The 18,032-nt window shown below is 51.1% G+C and overlaps 1 non-coding gene across 1 annotated transcript; it reads left to right on the top strand.

Moving 5' to 3' along the window:
• Positions 1-13,498: 13,498 nt before the first annotated feature.
• LOC126509483 (U6 spliceosomal RNA) lies at positions 13,499-13,605 on the top strand. Its single transcript, XR_007594158.1, has one exon. It is a non-coding gene; the product is annotated as a U6 spliceosomal RNA (small nuclear RNA).
• The last annotated feature ends 4,427 nt before the right edge of the window (positions 13,606-18,032 follow it).

Below are 18,032 nucleotides of genomic sequence, written 5' to 3'. Positions count from 1 at the left end.
GCGCGGAGGCCGCGGCGCGGCGAGTTGTTGCAAAAGTCGCCCAACAATGTAAACTACTTGTGCTGCGCGCGCCTCGCGCGCGCGCCCGCCACCCGCGCCTCCGCCGCGCGCCCGCGACCCGCTCCGGCCCGGCCTGCAGCGGGGGGAGCGGCGGGGGGCCCGCGACGGGCGCGGACTCGGCGCAGCGCCGCCGCCGCCACTCGCCCCGCCCGTAGCCGGTGCGCGCCCCGCCCGCCGCTGCCGCCGCCGCCGCCGCCGCCCCGCGCTCGCCACCAGACCCCGAGTTGTGAGCGTCCTGCAAACTTGCAAGTTTGCTTCTGCCAGGGGATCCCGGGAGCCCGTGGGGCGGCGGCGTGGGAGGAGGGCGGGGCGGCGGATTGAAGAAGCCTTCCCTCCCCAGCTGCCCAAAATCCCCGCGGCCCGCGGTGGTGGAGGAGGAGAGCGGGGCCGGGAGGAGAGCTCAGCGGCCGGGCCATTGTCTGCGCGGACACACAAAGAGGCCGGCCGTGGCCGCTCAGGGACCCTGGTCCGGCAGGGTTCCCTATAAGAGAGCCAAGGCCCCTGTACACCCAGACGGACATATGGGGAAACTGAGGCCGGGGATGGGCGGTGAGACAGAGGCAAACAGTTGAGCAGGGGGATGCTGCCCTTCCGATGCCCCAGTCCCTCCCACTCACACGCGGGAGGCCCCAAAAGGACCACGGTTTCTGACCGAAGGCCAGACTGGTAGGGGTGGGGGGCGCTTCGCGTACCGGTGTTACCCCGACGGCTCCTACCCTCCTCTGAGGTGCGGGGTTCGAGAGGCACTGTGCCGGCTTCGGACATTGCCCTGAGGCCCCAGGCTATTTTTATACCTTGGGCAGCTCTCTGTCCTGACTTTTAAATTCATGATTTGTTTGTTTAAAAACGAAAGGAAGCACTCCTACCCAGGGAGAGCCTGGGCCTCCTCCGCAACCCGCTCGCCGTCTTGGGCGGCTGGAATTCGGATTTGGGTGTGAGCTACCTGAGCAGAGCCAAGCCAGCTCCCTAAGCGCACTGTGTCCCTGAGCCAAGCTAGGCAACCGGCAGTCCCGCCTCCCTCCACTCCCAGCTGGTGCCTGCCAGACCAACATCCAGCGTGGAGGCCCTGGCAGAGGGGCTTACCAAAGTCCACAGGCCACACAGAGTGGGTGCTGCCCAAAGAGAGCACCTCCCCTCCAGACATAAAGGAAAGCCCTGCCTGGGTGCACTACTGCCACCTTTCAGAACTGCACTTTTTCTTCTCTGTATTGGAAAGTTATGGAACCCTCCTTAAGATGATTCTTCGCAGCATCCCAGAAGGCCCACAGACCTGTCCCAGAAGAAGGTCATCCCTGGTGCTCCTATGGCCTATCCATACAGGGAAGGAGAAAAGAAAGAGCAAAACGGGTACTAAACGCCCTGGGTTGTGCTACAAACCAGGCCCTCTTTCCCAGGCCTGTCCCATCACCTGGGCGGTTCCCTTAGTGTGGCACCCAATTTACAATGCTTCTGCTGGTGCACCTAGTCCAAGGGAAAAGCGCCCAGACTCCCTTCCTTGACAGGGCCATTTTGAGAATCCTCTGGCAAGCCTTGAGTGGGTAGAACGAACTCCTTGTGTCCACAGCAAGGCCAGAGAGGTGCTCTTAGAACCTCCAGGCCCCCTCCCAGTGCATGGCCAATACAATGCAATCTGTGGGCTGCAGACAGCCTGCCCACAAGAAGTCTCAGAACAGAGAGGATGAGGAAGGTTGGGGGGAGGGGCGATGAACAGAGAAACTTCAATGATCTCTATTCTCCAATCAGCAGTCCACAGTGAAGACTCACCCCTAGGTGCTCAGGGAAGGTGTGGTCAAGACCGGCAAGGAAAGGGCAGACCCCAGCTCTGCCTCTCAGCTGTCTAGTGACCTAGCCGAGCCTCCCCACTCTTGCCCTTGGCTCCCTGATCTGTAAAGTGCAGATAATCCCACCCTCATTCTGGGTCATTGGAATGACTAACCAGGCAATATAGAGACTGTTAGGCCAGGAGGAGGGCTTGGCAGGTGGCGGTTATTTTCTCATAAGGTAGGGAAGACACAGGCAAGAGTGGCCACACCACGACCACAGAAGCCATCGTTCAGGATGGAGTCGTGCAGGCGGAACCAAAGCACCATGAACAGAGACAGGAGGACAAGGCCCTGCCAGGGGCTCTGGTGACTTCCTGATGGCTGGTCCTTGAGCTGTGCCATGAAGAACGGACATGTTTGTCCGGTTGAGTCAGGATGCCACACCCAGGTAGAAGGGTTGGCATGGCAGTGGCCTAGAGGTAGGAAGAAGCTGAAAGCCAGCCTGGCCGTCAGACCACAACACTCGGGTCTACTGTGGGAAAGCTCAGCCCAAAGGTCCCCAGGGCTGGCAGTGAAATCTGAGGTCACCTCCTGATGATGGACGGGCAGCCCGGCTTTCTGGTGTCCAACACCCTCCCCATCCCAACTCTCCTCCAGCCTTGTCACTTGCTATAGAAAGCTGTAAGTGTTGGGAGGCAGAGAGGCCTAGGAAGGCAGGTTTCCATGCCTTTAGATGGGAACAGGGACAGCCTGGCCACTCTAGGATATAGGTGGATAGTCGGGGACATAAGTGGTCCAGCCCTACTAACCCAGTCCAGTCTCACGTCCAGCCTCAGCAATCACCTTGTCTTTCTAACACAGGACAGGGACACAGACAGGTACCCAGGACAAAGGGCAGATAGGGTACCAGAGGGAGGCCTTACCTCAAACCCTCCAGCTCTGGGATGGAAAACATAGCAGGCTGCCTATTATTTCTGCAGCCACCATGTTCCACCTACCTCTCAACTTCGGGTTTTTTGGTGGGAGTGAACCCATGTGAAACTGCCAGAGACAGTGGCTGTCCCAGGACCAAGCTGACCATGGGAAAAACCTCCCTGTACCATGTACTTCGGCAGCTAAAAGCTTCTGTGATAATATCTCTCTGCTTATGCCTACAGTCTGAGAGCCATTTGGTTTGTTTGTTTGGGTTTGGTTTTTTTTTTTTTTTTTTTAACTCCGTGAAGGATGCTTTTTAAGGTACCTTGGCTCTTTTCTCACACTGCTCCAACTCAGCCTTGTAAACAGTCTAGGGATTGACTAGTGAATGGAGTTTTTAAAGGCCAGTGTTGCTGGGCACCCTGAGGCTACATCAGACAGACATCTGGGGCCCAGCAGTTCCTGGGACTCCAGGGGGACTGAGCTGTTCCCAATTCATTTCTAGTGGAATATTCTTGACCAGGAAATTCAAATCCTGAACTAGTGGTAGATAACAGGGGGCTGGAGTGTCTAACCCTCGACAAGGTAGACTAGGAGCTTGGCATTCTGCCAGGCCCTCTTCGGAACTCCAGCACCCTAACCCTAACCACAGAGTCCCTTGGTCATCCCCCTCCCCCAGTGGCTCAGTCTGGAGTAACAGTGAGCCAAGCTGGATGATGGTAGGAGAAGCTCAGAGAGGCAAGGCCACGTGGAGCTGTGACTAGCCCAACAGTCCAGACTCAGCCCCCCTCTCCATGCCTGTCTTTCCAGAGGATAAGAAAAAAGTTGTTTGGACTCCTGTCTGTCCTGATTGGTAGCCACAAAGGACAGTAGTGCCTATGGATCAGGACCTTGGGGGGTCTTCAGACCCAAGGGATCCTTCTGTCTGTCACCAGCAGTGGAGAAACATGGGGTGGGGTGGGACAGATGTGCTTACAATTAGGACCTCTATGAGAGAGGGAACAGGATTAGGGAGCAACTCTGTGCAAGAACCTGTGCGTTTCAGAGGGCCCTAGCAGTTCCAGGGGTGCTGGGGGAAGTGGAGGGACAGGAGAGATGAGTCCCGAGAGAAGGATGTTTGTGTATCGCAGGTGCCAGGTCTGCCGGGCATACTTCAGGCCTCCACCAGTGCCTTCCCATCCAGGAAGACCCTACTCCCTATTCCATAGATAGAGACACTGATTGAGGCTGGTGCAGCCGAGATTGACTCTGGGTCCCACAGTAGACCCAGCACCATGGGCACCAGCCAGGGGCCAGATTTCCCAAAAAGCCCCCAGAAGACTGCCAGTCTCACATGCCTCCATCCAGCGAGTCTCTGCACCTGCCTCCTCACAAGGTGTGGGTCAGACAGGCAGGGCAGGAGATGGCAGGGAAGCCTGGAGACCAGAGAGAAAGGACAGCTGATGGAGTTGGAGAAAGGGGTGTTGAGGAAGGTACCAGGAGGAGGAGGCCAAAACGGCCAACTCTACCCTCAGACAAAGGCCCTCTGCGGACATCTGTCTCGTCCTCTGTAAGATAAGAGGACATGATCAATGAATCACAGAGGGCTGTTGGGCTTAAAATGAGATGACCATGGACAATGGATACTAATATATCACAGGAGCTAAGAACACTAAGGGAATCTCCCAGCCTAGGACGGGATCCCCGGGATCCCAACCTCACCTGAGTACAGGCAGCATACTCTCGCCGCCTCCTGCACCCTGCCCCTCTCCACACGTAGCCCATCAAGCGAGGAGATAATGTGTTTTATTGGGGCATTTATTATCGACAATTGCTCCATAAATTTCCTGTTCACATACATATACATACGAACTGAATAAATATTCAGAGAAAAGACTCCCTGCCCAATCCCCTGATGTCACCAACTTGCCCCCATAAAGATAACGGGAAATGATTCATAATATTTATTTGACAGACATGATATGAACTGTAATAGTCTGTTGGGATTAAAAATATCCGTCTGTCTCTGTCATCCACCAATGTGGTTTAAATATTATGTATGTGGCCACTGCGGCAGCAGGAGAGGCAAGCGATTATTGATAGCGCCATAAAGAGGCGTCATTTTTGCACTGAAGAATGGGTAAAGTAACCCTGGAGTTTGCCGAGTGCTTCTCCTCGGGGCTCGCAGCAAGAGAAACTGTACTGAAAGTGCTGTTCTCCCTTGCCCAGCCTTTCAGTCAACGAAAGAGGCAGAGGCACACCCTGGCACACATCATCCAGCCAGTGTTGGTTCACGTGGCCCATGAGAGGAGTCCTGGCTAGGCTCCAGGCTGCAGCTCAGCCTAGGAAGGCTGCCATCCTACCTCTGGAGGTCTGGGGCCGACGGCAGGCCTTGGAAATGAAGACCCCCCCCCAAAGGCCCACACTTTACTTCCTACTGGTCAGGCTGTTGCCAACCGCCGCCCAACCCAGAGCAGGCATTACTTCTACCCCCACCCAGTTTACCCAGCTCTAACCCCTTTTCCAGCTCCCTTTGCCCTGGGGATGAAGTCCAGACTCCTAGCAAAACTCACGAGGCCTGCACTCTCCCTCCCTCCCTGAGTCATCTTCCTCCTGTACACCAGCCCTACCCACAGCCACCCCTCCTCAGGCTAGCTGAGGAGGAATGGCTGCCCCACGCCTCGTCTACACTGGCCACTCCACATTTTACCTGAAGACCCAGATTCCATGTGATACCCACAACAGTCTGCTGACCCCACCCACTTACCAATATACACATGCCTTTGTACACACACGCACGCGCACACACACACACACACACACACACACACACACACACATCTTCTTTCACTCACTGTAGGCAGACTTGCAATCCATAGCTCTCCATGTCCCCACCGGACAATGTCCCAGCACTTAAAAAGCTAATGGAGGGACCGGGTGGTGGCGCATGCCCTTAATCTCAACACTTGGGAGGCAGAGGCAGGTGGATCTCTGTGAGTTCGAGGCCAGCCTGGTCAACAAGAGCTAGTTCCAGGACAGGCTTGGACAGGCTCCAAAGCTACAGAGAAACCCAGTCTCAAATAACAAAGCAAACCAAAAAAGCTAATGGAGGGACATAGGGACCTTGTTTTGAAGGGGCCTGAGGGAGGCATTTCCAATCCCGACATCAGAGTCCTTTTCCACTTATACAGCCCCCCCAAAAAAGACCTTCCACCCTAGGGCCTCAACTTATCTATCAGTGTAGTCGTGTCCCCTACCCCAACCCCTGCCTCAAGATTTAGGTCCCTCTGAGAAAAGGGCTCATTTACTAATAAAGACTTTAGGGGTTTGCTTTAGAGAGCAGCCAATGTCCTATCACCGAGTCAATCTCTGATGGGGTGGATTTACCCCCACCCTGCCTCATCCTGGGCCCCAATCAAGCCCCCCCCATCTTGAGTCCCAGAAGACAAGACAGCCACAATACTCGGGGGAGCCCAGTCCCTAAGCTGATGAATTACCAGCTCATGGTGACAATTGGCCTTTGTTTGTCCCTCTAATAAGGGTCCCCTTCCCCCAAAAGAGCCTCTTCTGAACTGAGACACAAGAAGGGGCTGTCCTGGAAATGAGGTCACCCGGAAGAGGCTAGACAGATGCCTGCAGTCAGCAGGCCTGAGAGCATAGTCCCAGGCCTCAGAGCCTCCCTGAATCAAGGGAAATACCCCAAGACAGGTCTGTGCTGCCCAGAGCATCACTAAGAAGCTGAGGGGAAGCCCCGGGCAGTATGCCGTGCCACTCATGTGGCCCCTCACTACACCCTACCTGGTTGAGTCTGTCCTCCTAGGACACCTGCTTCTCGTATGCCTAGCCTCCTACTTTGAAGCATTCACATGTGGGGCTCCCATGAGGTGCCTGCTCTCAATATGTCCTCACAACTTGGAAGTTTCCTACTGCCCTAAACTGGAGCTTCCCTTGGGCAGAACACCCCTAGGCTGCAGGAGCTCTCTGCTTCCTTCACAGCCTATTGGAGCCCTTCCCCAGAGTGATGGAAGCCCAGAAAAGGCAAAGATAGACTTAGCAGGGAAACTGCCTTAGGCCAGTGGGCTGTGCAGGGGTTCAGCAATCTACCCTATGACTGTCCTTGGTATGGAAGGCAGCAGTCAGGTAGAGGGTCACATCCTGCTTGAAGCCACCTAGGGACCCCAGACCTTGGTTAGTCTGTATTTGTCACTGAGTCACCTGATGGACTCCCCTGTAGTAACAGATCTAGAAGGAATCCTAATGCCCCAGCTTCTTGTCCTATGGCTTTAACAACTGGAAGGCTGTGGATGTTCAGGAATGGAAGCCAAGGCTCCCGTCCCCCTTCCATAGCAGCAGGGCAGGGAAAGAGCCTGGCTCTGCCCGTTCTGTCATCCCGGAAGTCCTCCTCACCTGGCCATGCACTGTTAGTGGTGTTTGGAATTTTGTTGTTATTGCGGGGATGGTGAGCTTTTGAGACGGTATGGATGCTATTTTGTTGTTGTTGTGTTCTGAGTGTCTCAGTCACTGTTCTGTTGCTGCGAAGAGACAACATGACCAGAGAAAACATTTAATTGGGGGATTGCTTACAGTTTCATAGGGTTAGTCCATTATCATCATGGTGGAGGCATGGCAGAAGCATGGTGCCACTTACGGCACTAGAGCAGTAGTTGAGAGTTACATCCTGATCTGCAGGCAGAGATGCCAAGAGGGCGTGGGGGCCTGGGTCTGGAATCAGTTTCTGAAATCTTAAAGCCCACCTCCAGTGACACACTTTCTCCAACAAGAACACACCTTCTAATCCTTCTCAAACAGTGCCACTCCCTGGTGGCCAAGCATTCAAATATATGACCCTCTAAGGGCTGTTCTTATCCAAACCACCACACCAAGTTAATCATATTCATGCTAAATCCAGCTATAGTGGAGAGATGTTGGGATCTCAGGTCTATGGGGTTCAGGGTCAGATCTATCTGCGCATGTACCCCTCTCTGCTGACTGGTCAGGTTTCAGGTATCAGTGTCCATGTCAGAGAAGACTGACCATGTAGAATTCTCTCCATCAAATGACACAATGTCTCTGAGCCTGGTCTGAGCAAATGCTCTCTCGACACATGGTATAAGAAGCAGGATCTGAGTTCAGCATGGGGGAAGGAATTCTTTATGGTGCAAGGGCTGGCAGTTTGGTTACAAACCGGTTCGGGCCGGGCCACAACTAAATCATGTGACTGGAAGCTTCAAGATCGCTCTAGTGATGGTACCCTTGCTCCAAACTTCATGGCACCAAGGCTGCCAGACAATGCAGGTCATGTGAGCCGAGTCTGACCAAGGATGTAACCCTTAAGGTTCGAGCCATGCTAGGAGGCCTCCCCATAGCCTGTCTGGCCTCTGGTCTCAACTTTCAAGAATTTCTGTGCTTGGAAAACCAAGAGAGAACCAAGAGCCTCTCAGCAGATCTGGGAACCACTCAGAGATGCTGAATGGCTAGGAAGGACACAGGTCCCTACTGTCAGGCAACCACAGGACAAAAGCAGAGAGGTGGACTCTGCCTTGCCAATCATACACAGCTTCACAGCTCAGCTTGGAATGAGTGCACGTACCCGGGATAGCTGACTGTCTATTGCTGCACCATGTAGACTGCCCCTGTGGTCAGCAGTGCAGAGGAGCTGGCCAGCCACGGGGCCCCGAGTATCCTCATACGAGCCTGTGCTAGAATTGCTACATTGCAATGCAAGGGGAAGCTAGAAGCAGCTTGATGCATAGATGATGGGAGCCCAATCCCCAATATGTATGTTAAAGTTTGGAAAGAAATGCATCCCACCTTACTCACTGATGATAGTGAGGCTCTACAGAGAGCCTGGGCTTGCACAGCTTCCTCTGCGCTTTTTCTCACCTTTCCCAATGAATTTTATTACCTTCATGATCAGATATAGTCTCGGACCCCCGCCCTCCACGAAGCCCAGTATGAGATCCAGCAGGACAGTACCCTGCCCCACCTCAGCTACATTGCCCGTTGCCCCAAGTCACCCATGTAACATCCAGAAACAGGGTTCAAACCCCAAGGACATTCTCCTCTTGATAAGCCCCAGTGCCACAGGCCTGCCTCAGCCCTGGTCAGCCCTCCCCAAGGGTCAGCTCCCCTCCAAGAGCCTGCAGAAACACCAGCATCTTCCTTCTACGATAAGAAGGCATTCATCCTTCCCTCTCTGTGCTGCCAGGAGATTTATCTGATCTGCCTATCCTGTCACCGGGCCAGGCAAGATTAATAATGCACTTAATTTCCCAAGCACAGAAGGTTGCATCTAAATGGCCAAAATATTTGGACCACAGCACGACAAGTGAGCTCATTTCAGTGGTTTTAAAAGCTGACGCAGACATGGTTTGGCTTGGTTCACGGTTGTCTCGTGCCAACACAAGTGAATGGCTCGCTCCTCCAGGAGGAGGGCGCCTTGGACCCCAGTGCTCCAGACTCTAGCAGTGAAGCCCAATACCCTCAACACCAGCATGTTGGATACAAGGATGCCATATCCTAACACCCCAAATCTAAGCAATCTAGGCTCTGGTACCCCCAAACCCCAACATGCTGGATCCAAGATACCCTCAATGCCATTACCCCAGATCCCAGCACCTCTTACCACAGCACCCCAGACATTTAAATCCACAGTCCTAGACGCCAGCAGTATGAACTCCAGTACCTCAGATGCCAGCACCCTGAACTCAGTACCGCCCCCAGCCTAGCACTCTGCAAACATATCTCAGGAGAAAGTGGAGGGTCACAGGTGAATGCAGCAAGGAGAGGCCACTGTAAGCCACATCCCAGCTGACACACTGGTACTGGACACATGTTCTGTGGGCCAGGTCTATCCAGGACAGAGAAGGAACGCAAAGTACAAGGAGATGAAGTGGAAGCGACACCCAAGGGGGTCTCTGAGGCCCCCTGCCCGAACAAGACTTAGGATACCCCACAAGCACCCAGGCCCTTGGGCGGTCTGCTCTCCCTCACCCTCCGGTTTTACACATTGGGACTGAGGCCCAAAGGAAAAGGGGCTTTCCCAAGGCTATCCAGGGAGTAGGGCCCCCAGCCTGACCAGGACCCAGCAGCCCCAGCTGTGGCCCCTCCCTTGGGTACCCTGTCTTGTTGCTGCCCCCAGGAAGCCTTTGAACTGCTTTGTCTGGGACCACTGGACACGTGCCCTCCAGAGACACAAGCAGAGCACTAACAGGATTTGTGGCTCAGCCATTTCTGTGCTTTTCTGAGAATGAAGAGGAATCAGCACAGGCCCCAGCCCCCTACACCACTCCACAGGCGTTCTTCTATCCTGTTCACCCTTCCTCCAGGCTAAGCTGCACACCTGGCAGTTAGGCAAAGACTCTAGCTGGTTGGCGGCTCTCCTGTGAGTTCCCAGCCCTCTGTCCTATTACCAGTAGGTCTAGCCTGGCAAGGGCAGAAATAGCTGGGCTTTCCTGATGCTCTGTGGTTAAAATCGCAAGTCCTGTGGCTGCAAGGCCAAGGCTAGCATCTTGGTTCTCAGACCCTTCCCTACATCATCAGCAGCTTACGAAGCTCTCTGTGAAAGCCGTCATCCATCAGGAAAGGTAGTTCCAGAGGTCATGGGTGCTGAGAGTAAGAAAAACCCTCTGGGCATATTCCAAGATGGAAGGTACTACGGAGAGTAACTGAGCCTGACATCTCATATAAGTGGACTCCTCATGGACAATGGCACTGGCTTTTCTTGGTCCCCTCGTAAGAGGTATCCATTGTGCAATAACTGTCCCCAGGCTTCATCTGAGGCTACTGAGAAATTCTAGGTTGTCACTATCTCAGGGGCTTTCTTGCCGGTTCCTACCGGCCCCTGTATCTGGATCACCACCTCAAGATAGGTTGGCACTCACACAAAGTGAGGGGTCTGTGGCTTAACCTGTCAAGACTGACGGACCAGGACTCCACCACTCTTGCCTGAATGCCCTAGGACACAACCTCAGTTTCCTCTCCTGTGCAGTAGACTCTAATAGTAGACAAGACACGTAGCACAATGTCCATTAAGAGCAAATAATACTCAGCTTTTGTCATATTTTGTTTTGTTTTTGCATGTCAGGCAAGGCGTTGAACCTAGTGAGTGTCTCATGTTTGCCAGGCAAACCTCTACTGCTGAGCCACACACACCCCCAAACAAAAACACATTTAATTTAAAAACAAAATAGAATTTAACTGTGAGAAGGAAACACTCAAAAAAACTCAGTTAATTCCTTGTGCATGGCAAAGGAAGGAGGTGACACACCCCATCCTGATGGGCAGCCTCCCTGGCCTCCAGCTTTAGGATCTCATGAAAAAGAGATGCCCCCTTTGTCAGTAGAGGGTGTGGCCCCTCCCCAGCTAGAGCAAGAGAGCATCAGGCTGTATCTGCATCTATGGAAGCCAGAAGTTGGTGATGTGGAATTCCCCTCTGTATGCTGTGAATATGTTTTATTACCACTGGCTAATAAATAAAGCTGTTTTGGCCTATGGCAAGGCAGAATAGAGGCGAGAAACTAAACTGAATGCAGGGAGAAAGAAGATGGAGTCGGGGAGATACCACGTGGCTGCAGAAGGCACTAGAGAGACGGCTTGGTGGTTAAGAGCGTGTGATGCTCTTGCAGAGGTCCTGAGCTCTGTTCCCAACCCCCGTGTCAGGTGGCTCACAACCACTGTAACTCCAGCACGTGGAGATTCAGTGCCCTCTTCTGGACTCCATGGGCACCTATACTCACACGTGCACACACACACACACATAGGCACACACTTAAAAATAATAAAATAGTCGGGCGGTGGTGGTGCACGCCTTTAATCCCAGCACTCGGGAGGCAGAGGCAGGCGGATCTCTGTGAGCTCGAGACCAGCCTGGTCTACAAGAGCTAGTTCCAGGACAGGCTCCAAAACCACAGAGAAACCCTGTCTCAAAAAATAAATAAATAAATAAATAAATAAATAAATAAAATAGCTGGGTGTGGTGGCACACATCTTTAATCCTAGCACTTAGGGCACAAAGGCAGATGGATTTCTGTGAGTTCAAGGTCACCCTGGTCTACACAGTAAGATTCTGTTTCAAAAAAAAAGAAAATCACTGCGGGAGTAAAAAAGGCTATATATAAATGATAGACCAAGCTGGGCAGTGGTGGCACATGCCTTTAATCCCAGCACTCAGGAGGCAGAGGCAGGCAGATCTCTGTGAGTTCGGGACCAGCCTGGTCTACAAGAGCTAGTTCCAGAACAGGCTCCAAAGTTACAGAGAACCCAGTCTCAAAAATAAATAAATAAATAAATAAATAAATAAACAAATAAATAAATAAATAAATAAAATGTCATATTCATGGATTAGAGCTCTTGATGTAAGACTTTGGGTTTCCTAAACTGATGCTACACAGTCCCATTGAAAATCCCTATACAATTTTTGGACGGACGTTGACAATTCATTTGTAGAAATACAAGTAAATTACCTAGAACAGTCAAAGCAATTTTTGAAAGAAAAATGAAATTGAATAATTTTCCTGCTTTTAAGTGTGTCTACAAACACAAACACAAAGTGGTTTTATGTTCATTTAAAAGAAATAAGTTGAGGCCAGAAAGGTGGCTCAGCAGTTAAGAGCACACTGGTCTTGCAGAGGACTGGGTTCAGTTTCCAACACCCACATCAGCCTTTGATTATGCAGACACCTGCACTCTCGTGTGTATGTGCACACTCACACACATGTGTGTAAACACACACACAACTTTTAAATGAAATATTGAACAAATGAAAGATGCTATGTATATTTTAGAACCCTGCAATAAGACCTCATGACAATTGACACAGGAGCCTAGACAATGCAGTAGAGAACTTGTTACAAAAATGCTCTCAAGATACCATATAAAAAATTAAACATCAACCCCAACATCAAACACAGATGTTAACTTGAACTAGATCACAGAGAACTAAAGGGAATTAACTCAATTAACTAAACTAAATTAACAAACATTAAAAGGGCCCTGAAAAAAAAATTGATGAAATCTTTGAAAACTTATGGTAACAATGGCACACAAAAATCTTGAGTTCTTTCTTAAAGGTAAATTGACTTTACCAAAATTAAAAGCCTTCATTCTGCAAAACATGTCATTCAAAATAGAAAATCCAAGACACATATTGATAGACGGTATGTGCAAGGCACAGATCACAAAGGTGTGTGTGTGTGTGCGTGCATGTGTGTGTGTGTGTGTGTGTGTGTAAAGAGAGGCATTCAGGTTGTCACAGTGAGGTAGGAGACAGAAGGTAGCTTTGGAGGCCCTGGTGATCCAAACCCACTCCTGCCATGCGCTAGCTACATGACTTCAGTCCCTCAACCCACTACTTCCTCAGCAACAAGAGGGAGAGAAGAGAAGAGCTGTCACAGGGGGTACAACAGCTTCACCTCCTTGAGCAGCAGGCTCCACGTGGGAGAGCGGGGTCTCAGTGGCTACCCACACTGCAGGTCCTTATGGTCGCGATGTCCATCCATGGCAAGTGTGAGCCCTGTGTGTGTCCACGGGATGCATACCTAAGTGTGGGCATGGGCTCACAGTGTATCTGCCCATAGTGTGGTGTCCATTTTGTGGTTACCATTAGACTACATAGGAGGTGAAAACTGGATCAATGATCAGTAGCCAGACAGAGGGACAGGTGGACTCCTCATCACACCCAGGAGGGAAAGGATGTGTATCAGATCTCAAACCTCAGAGGATACAGTGACTGCAGAAAGAGCGGTCTGATTGGGACGTCTGGGGCAGAAATAGTAGATACCGTGCTCACTTCGGCAGCGCATGTACTAGAATTGGAACGACACAGAGAAGATTAGCATGGTCCCTGTACAAGGATGACACGCAAATCCGTGAAGGTTTCCATATTATTTTTTAGAGCTTCCCTTGTGTCTGTACATAGTGGGCTGCCTGTGGCCTCAGGTGGATCAGTCATTAAGATAAAACAAGCCTAAAAAAAAAAAAAAAAGAAATAGTAGATACCCAGAGCTTAGAATGCTGTGGTAGGAGTCCCTTGGTGGTGAAGGAGCCTTGTGTCAAAGCCACTTCCGGCCTAGGTTTGTAACTCAGTTGATAAAGTGCATGCCTAGGTGTGCATGAGACCCCGAGTTCAGTTTCTAACATCACACAGACCAGGTCTGGTGGCACACGCCTGTAATCCCAGCAGCCAGGAGCTGGGTGTGAGAGAATGTGGAGGACTTCAGGATCCTGCCCTGCTACACAGTGAGTTCAAAGCCAGGCTGAACTCTTGAGACAGGTTCAAAACCCTGTCTCAAAAGCAAAAGGAAAAAGAGCTACAAGAGCTAGTTCCAGGACAGGCTCCAAAGCTACAGAGAAACCCTGTCCCAAGAAAGAAAGAAAGAAAGAAAGAAAGAAAGGAAGGAAGGAAGGAAGGAAGGAAGGAAGGAAGGAAGGAAGGGAAAAAGAAAAAGAAGTGTGACACACATTCTTACCCTCCTGGGTGTGACTGTGGATCTACCCTGTCCCTCTATCTGGCTGCTTATCCCAGGCCCGGTGTCTGCAGGCCCTTGATGTCTCCTAAGCCCTATCTCCATATTTTACCCCACAGTATCTAAAACCCTCAGCACAAGGGCATATAAAAAATGGTCCTAACCTTGCAGGATACAACAAGCAAAGAGCTTTCTCCTGGTCCCCACTTCCACAGCTTAGCATTTTACTGCATTCTCCTTCAAGCCCCCAAATAAAACGTAAGATCTATTGCACTGGGTGTGTTCAATTGGAGGAGACTTTGAGCTTTGCCCTGTTGGGAGGGGTTACCCTCTTCAGGGGAGGAACCTGCTCCAAAGAAAACACATGTTCCTCTAAGGAAAGGGAGCTTCTCAGAAAGATGCCCCTTGTCCTTAACTAAAGCTCACTCGATTTCTACCGTGTGGCCCCATGAGATGACAAGGAGACAGTCTCAGGGGTCCTGCAGATCTTGTATCAAATTCCAGCCCTAGCACTGACCCTTTGGTCCAGTCCCTGAAGCTTAAAGACTCCAAGTTCTCATTTGTGTCACGCCCCTTCTCCCAGGTAAGTTCTGAGGGCTCTGAGAAATCAGGATGGCAAGCCAGTGCTGACACACTTCCCCTCTGGCTGGTACAAAAAGGAGCAGGTGCTGCTCCCCTACCCCCTCAGGGTAGCTGTGGGCAACAAGCCAGAGCCTCCAAGGGCTCCTTATCCTCAGGGATCAGCAGGGCAAAACTCTAGTCAGCATCAGGACCCTAGAACTGTATGGGAGACACCCTCATGCCTGTCCCTCCTTGTGAATGCCCTGCTTGGTGCCACTATGGTGCCCTGGTTAAATCTCCTTGCTCACACTGGCTTTTTCGACGGGGATGTTTTATAGTTCTGTTAGTGCTGGCCTCAAAGTGTATTACCTTCTCACATGGAGGAACCAAGTCTCAAAGCGTTCTTTGTACAAAAGAGCCCCCATGGCAAGACAAGGCTAGGCCGGGCTTAGGCCTGAGATACTGAGCTGAACCGCCACCCACAGATGCCATGCCCATCCAGAACATGCCTCAGAACCTGAAGCAGGCAAACATATTGCCTCAGTGTCGGTTGTAGTGTACCATGGGGCCCCTACATCTGGGGGCTCACAAAGACAGTCAACTATATTCCAAGACTGTGGGGGTCAGGAGTGACACAGGTCTCCAGCTAATATGGTGTTCGGGATGTTCATGGGCATTCAGATAGCAGCGAGCCGCTCTGGACAGTCGACTGTGGCTTTCTTTGCAGCATGATCAGACGACCCAGCTCAGTGCTTACCATCCCCTGGCACAGCCTGGTCAGTACCTTCTCAGGGAATGTGGACTTCTGAGGTCTCAGCTCGGGGCTCACAGAATGTCTTGAAAGGCTCACGCAGGGAGCTTCAAGGCTTCCTCTCACCTAGCCTTGGAAGTCTGGTGACTTCATTTCTATTGTAGCTTATTGGTTCAGCAAGCCGAAGAGCCACTCAGAATTAATAGAAAAGTTTAGACCCCAACTCTGAAGCAGAGGAATGTCTGTGAAAGGGCTCCGTGCAAGGCCATTTCCTTCATTGGCTGTACAGGTGAACCAAAAGAGAGGTGTTTTAACTTGTTACCACCAAAATCATCATTTTCTTCAGCAGTTTCCCTACCATCATTGGTACCATCAGCATCACCATCACAAGACCATCTACACCTAGGCAGTATCACCACCACTATTGTCAATACCCTCGGCACCATCAAACACAACCATTGTCTGCATCATTAACACCATCACTGTTAGCATCCTCAAAGCTGTCAGCATCACTATCACGTTACCATCGCACTTCAGCAGTACCACCACCACCACGGTGTCAGCATCATCACCGTCAGCATCATCAGCACCATCTGTGTCATCAACGCTATTAGCATCCTCACTGTTCTCAACATCGGTATTGCATTATCACCCGCATCTCATCAGTTCCAGCCATTACCATTCACACTCATTACCATTACATTCAGCAGCACCACCACCATCAACATCACTATTAAATCACTAGCTACTCCAAAGCATTACCAATAATCACCATCAGCATCTTCACCACTACCACCACCAGCATCCTCTTCTTTAGCATCAGTATCACCATCATTATCATCATCACCAGTAAGTATCACCATCAACATCACATAGCCATCACTCACCATCATCACCACCAACACTATCCAAACCATTACCATCATTATTATCATAGCCATCAACACCATCATCATCATTGTCATCACCACTAACACTACCATAATCATCACCATCAACTCCATCATATCATCACCATCAATATCTTGACCACCAACAAAGAACACAATCAACATCAATAATAATACGATCACCACCAAAACATAGCCATCATCATCGCCATTATTTCCACCATCAGCAATAACACTCCCACGGCTATTGTGGTGGCCATTCTCCTTGTGAAATACCAGCCTGTTTTTTTTGTACTCTGGGATCATGAAAATAGAGGCACAAAGTTGCTGTATTTTGTACACACATGCTGCCCTAGAAGAAGCTCCTGGCTGCAGGTTTGTCTGTATCATGTGCTTCCTCAAGTGCTTTTCGTTCATGTGCCTGCTTCTCTGGTCTCCTCAGAGGCTCCCACCCAGGTTAGCCTATGAATCGTAATAGACTGATTTATCATGGGCACAAGGTTATTATCTCCAAACAAAAGTCAGAGGAGTCAGGCGCTGAGAGGGGCAGGCTGGAGTCTCTGGAGGCCCAGCCTCTCCCTTCCAGTGTCCTCTCTGCCGAGCAGCTGATAGAGCACATGATGTGGGAGGCAGGGGATGCAGAGCAGACATTGTTAGTGCAGTCTACACTAATCACATTAATTGGATAATTGCCACTTCATGGTGTTTGGTGTTAACACAACCTTGAACTTGGCTTTCTTTCAGAAGCTTTTATCCAAGCCTCTAGAGGAGGCAGCTCTGATTGGTAAAAAGAGCTTCCTGCTCCCCAAAGCCAGGGGCCCCAAAGTCTCCTTTTCTAACTGAGGGACATGTAGTAGCAGAGAAAGGCTAAATGACCCTCCCAGGTCACCAAATGACCCGTGGATGAGGTGACACAGGAGCCAGGTGACTGCCCACTGCCTTAGGCTCTGACAAGTAAATCACCCCGAAGAGACCAATGTGATTTCATTTCTATTCTATCTACAGGAGGGGGAAAAAAATCAATGTTTGCTAAATGAAAAGGAAAAAGATCGGCAGGAGGAAAATACATTTTCAACTCTTAATAGGATATCATCGACAGTGACGAGTCAGAAGTTGAGTGACAAAGCTGATTGGCTGGGCTGGGGGCAGGGGGTGAGTTGACAGTAAGGGGAGGGACATGATCTCATGGGCTAGGGACAATGAGGAGAAAGCTTAGGCTGAAGCCAGTAGACACCCCCTGCCTAGCTGGGGTGGCCAACACCTCCAGGCAGGTCCCAAAAGGCTGTTCCCAGTGAACAGAAGAGGCCCCAGAGGGGCTGGAGAGACCGTGCGGTGGTTAAGTTATGGTGTGTGTACTTGTTCATGCAGAAGACCCAGGTTCAATTCCCAGCACCCATGTGGTGGCTCACAACTGCCCATAATTCCAGTTCCAAGGGATCCAACATCTTCTGGCCTCCAGGGCACACCGCATTTATGTGTTGCACATTCATGCATACACACAAAACATCCACACACAAAACAATTAAAAAAGGGGAGGGGGGGATGAACCGGGACATCCACAAAAGGAAGGAAGAAAGCAGGAAGGATCTAGGTTCCCTGGTAAACGGAGGGATGACTCCAGGCTGTGCACCTTCCTGTGTTCTCAGTA

Source organism: Alexandromys fortis, unplaced genomic scaffold, assembly GCF_014885135.2.
Source record: "Alexandromys fortis isolate MF-2015 unplaced genomic scaffold, M_Fortis_MF-2015_v1.1 scaffold_72, whole genome shotgun sequence".
Taxonomy (NCBI): domain Eukaryota; kingdom Metazoa; phylum Chordata; class Mammalia; order Rodentia; family Cricetidae; genus Alexandromys; species Alexandromys fortis.
Note: the sequence above shows the minus strand (reverse complement) of the source record. Positions and strands in the feature narration are given on the sequence as shown.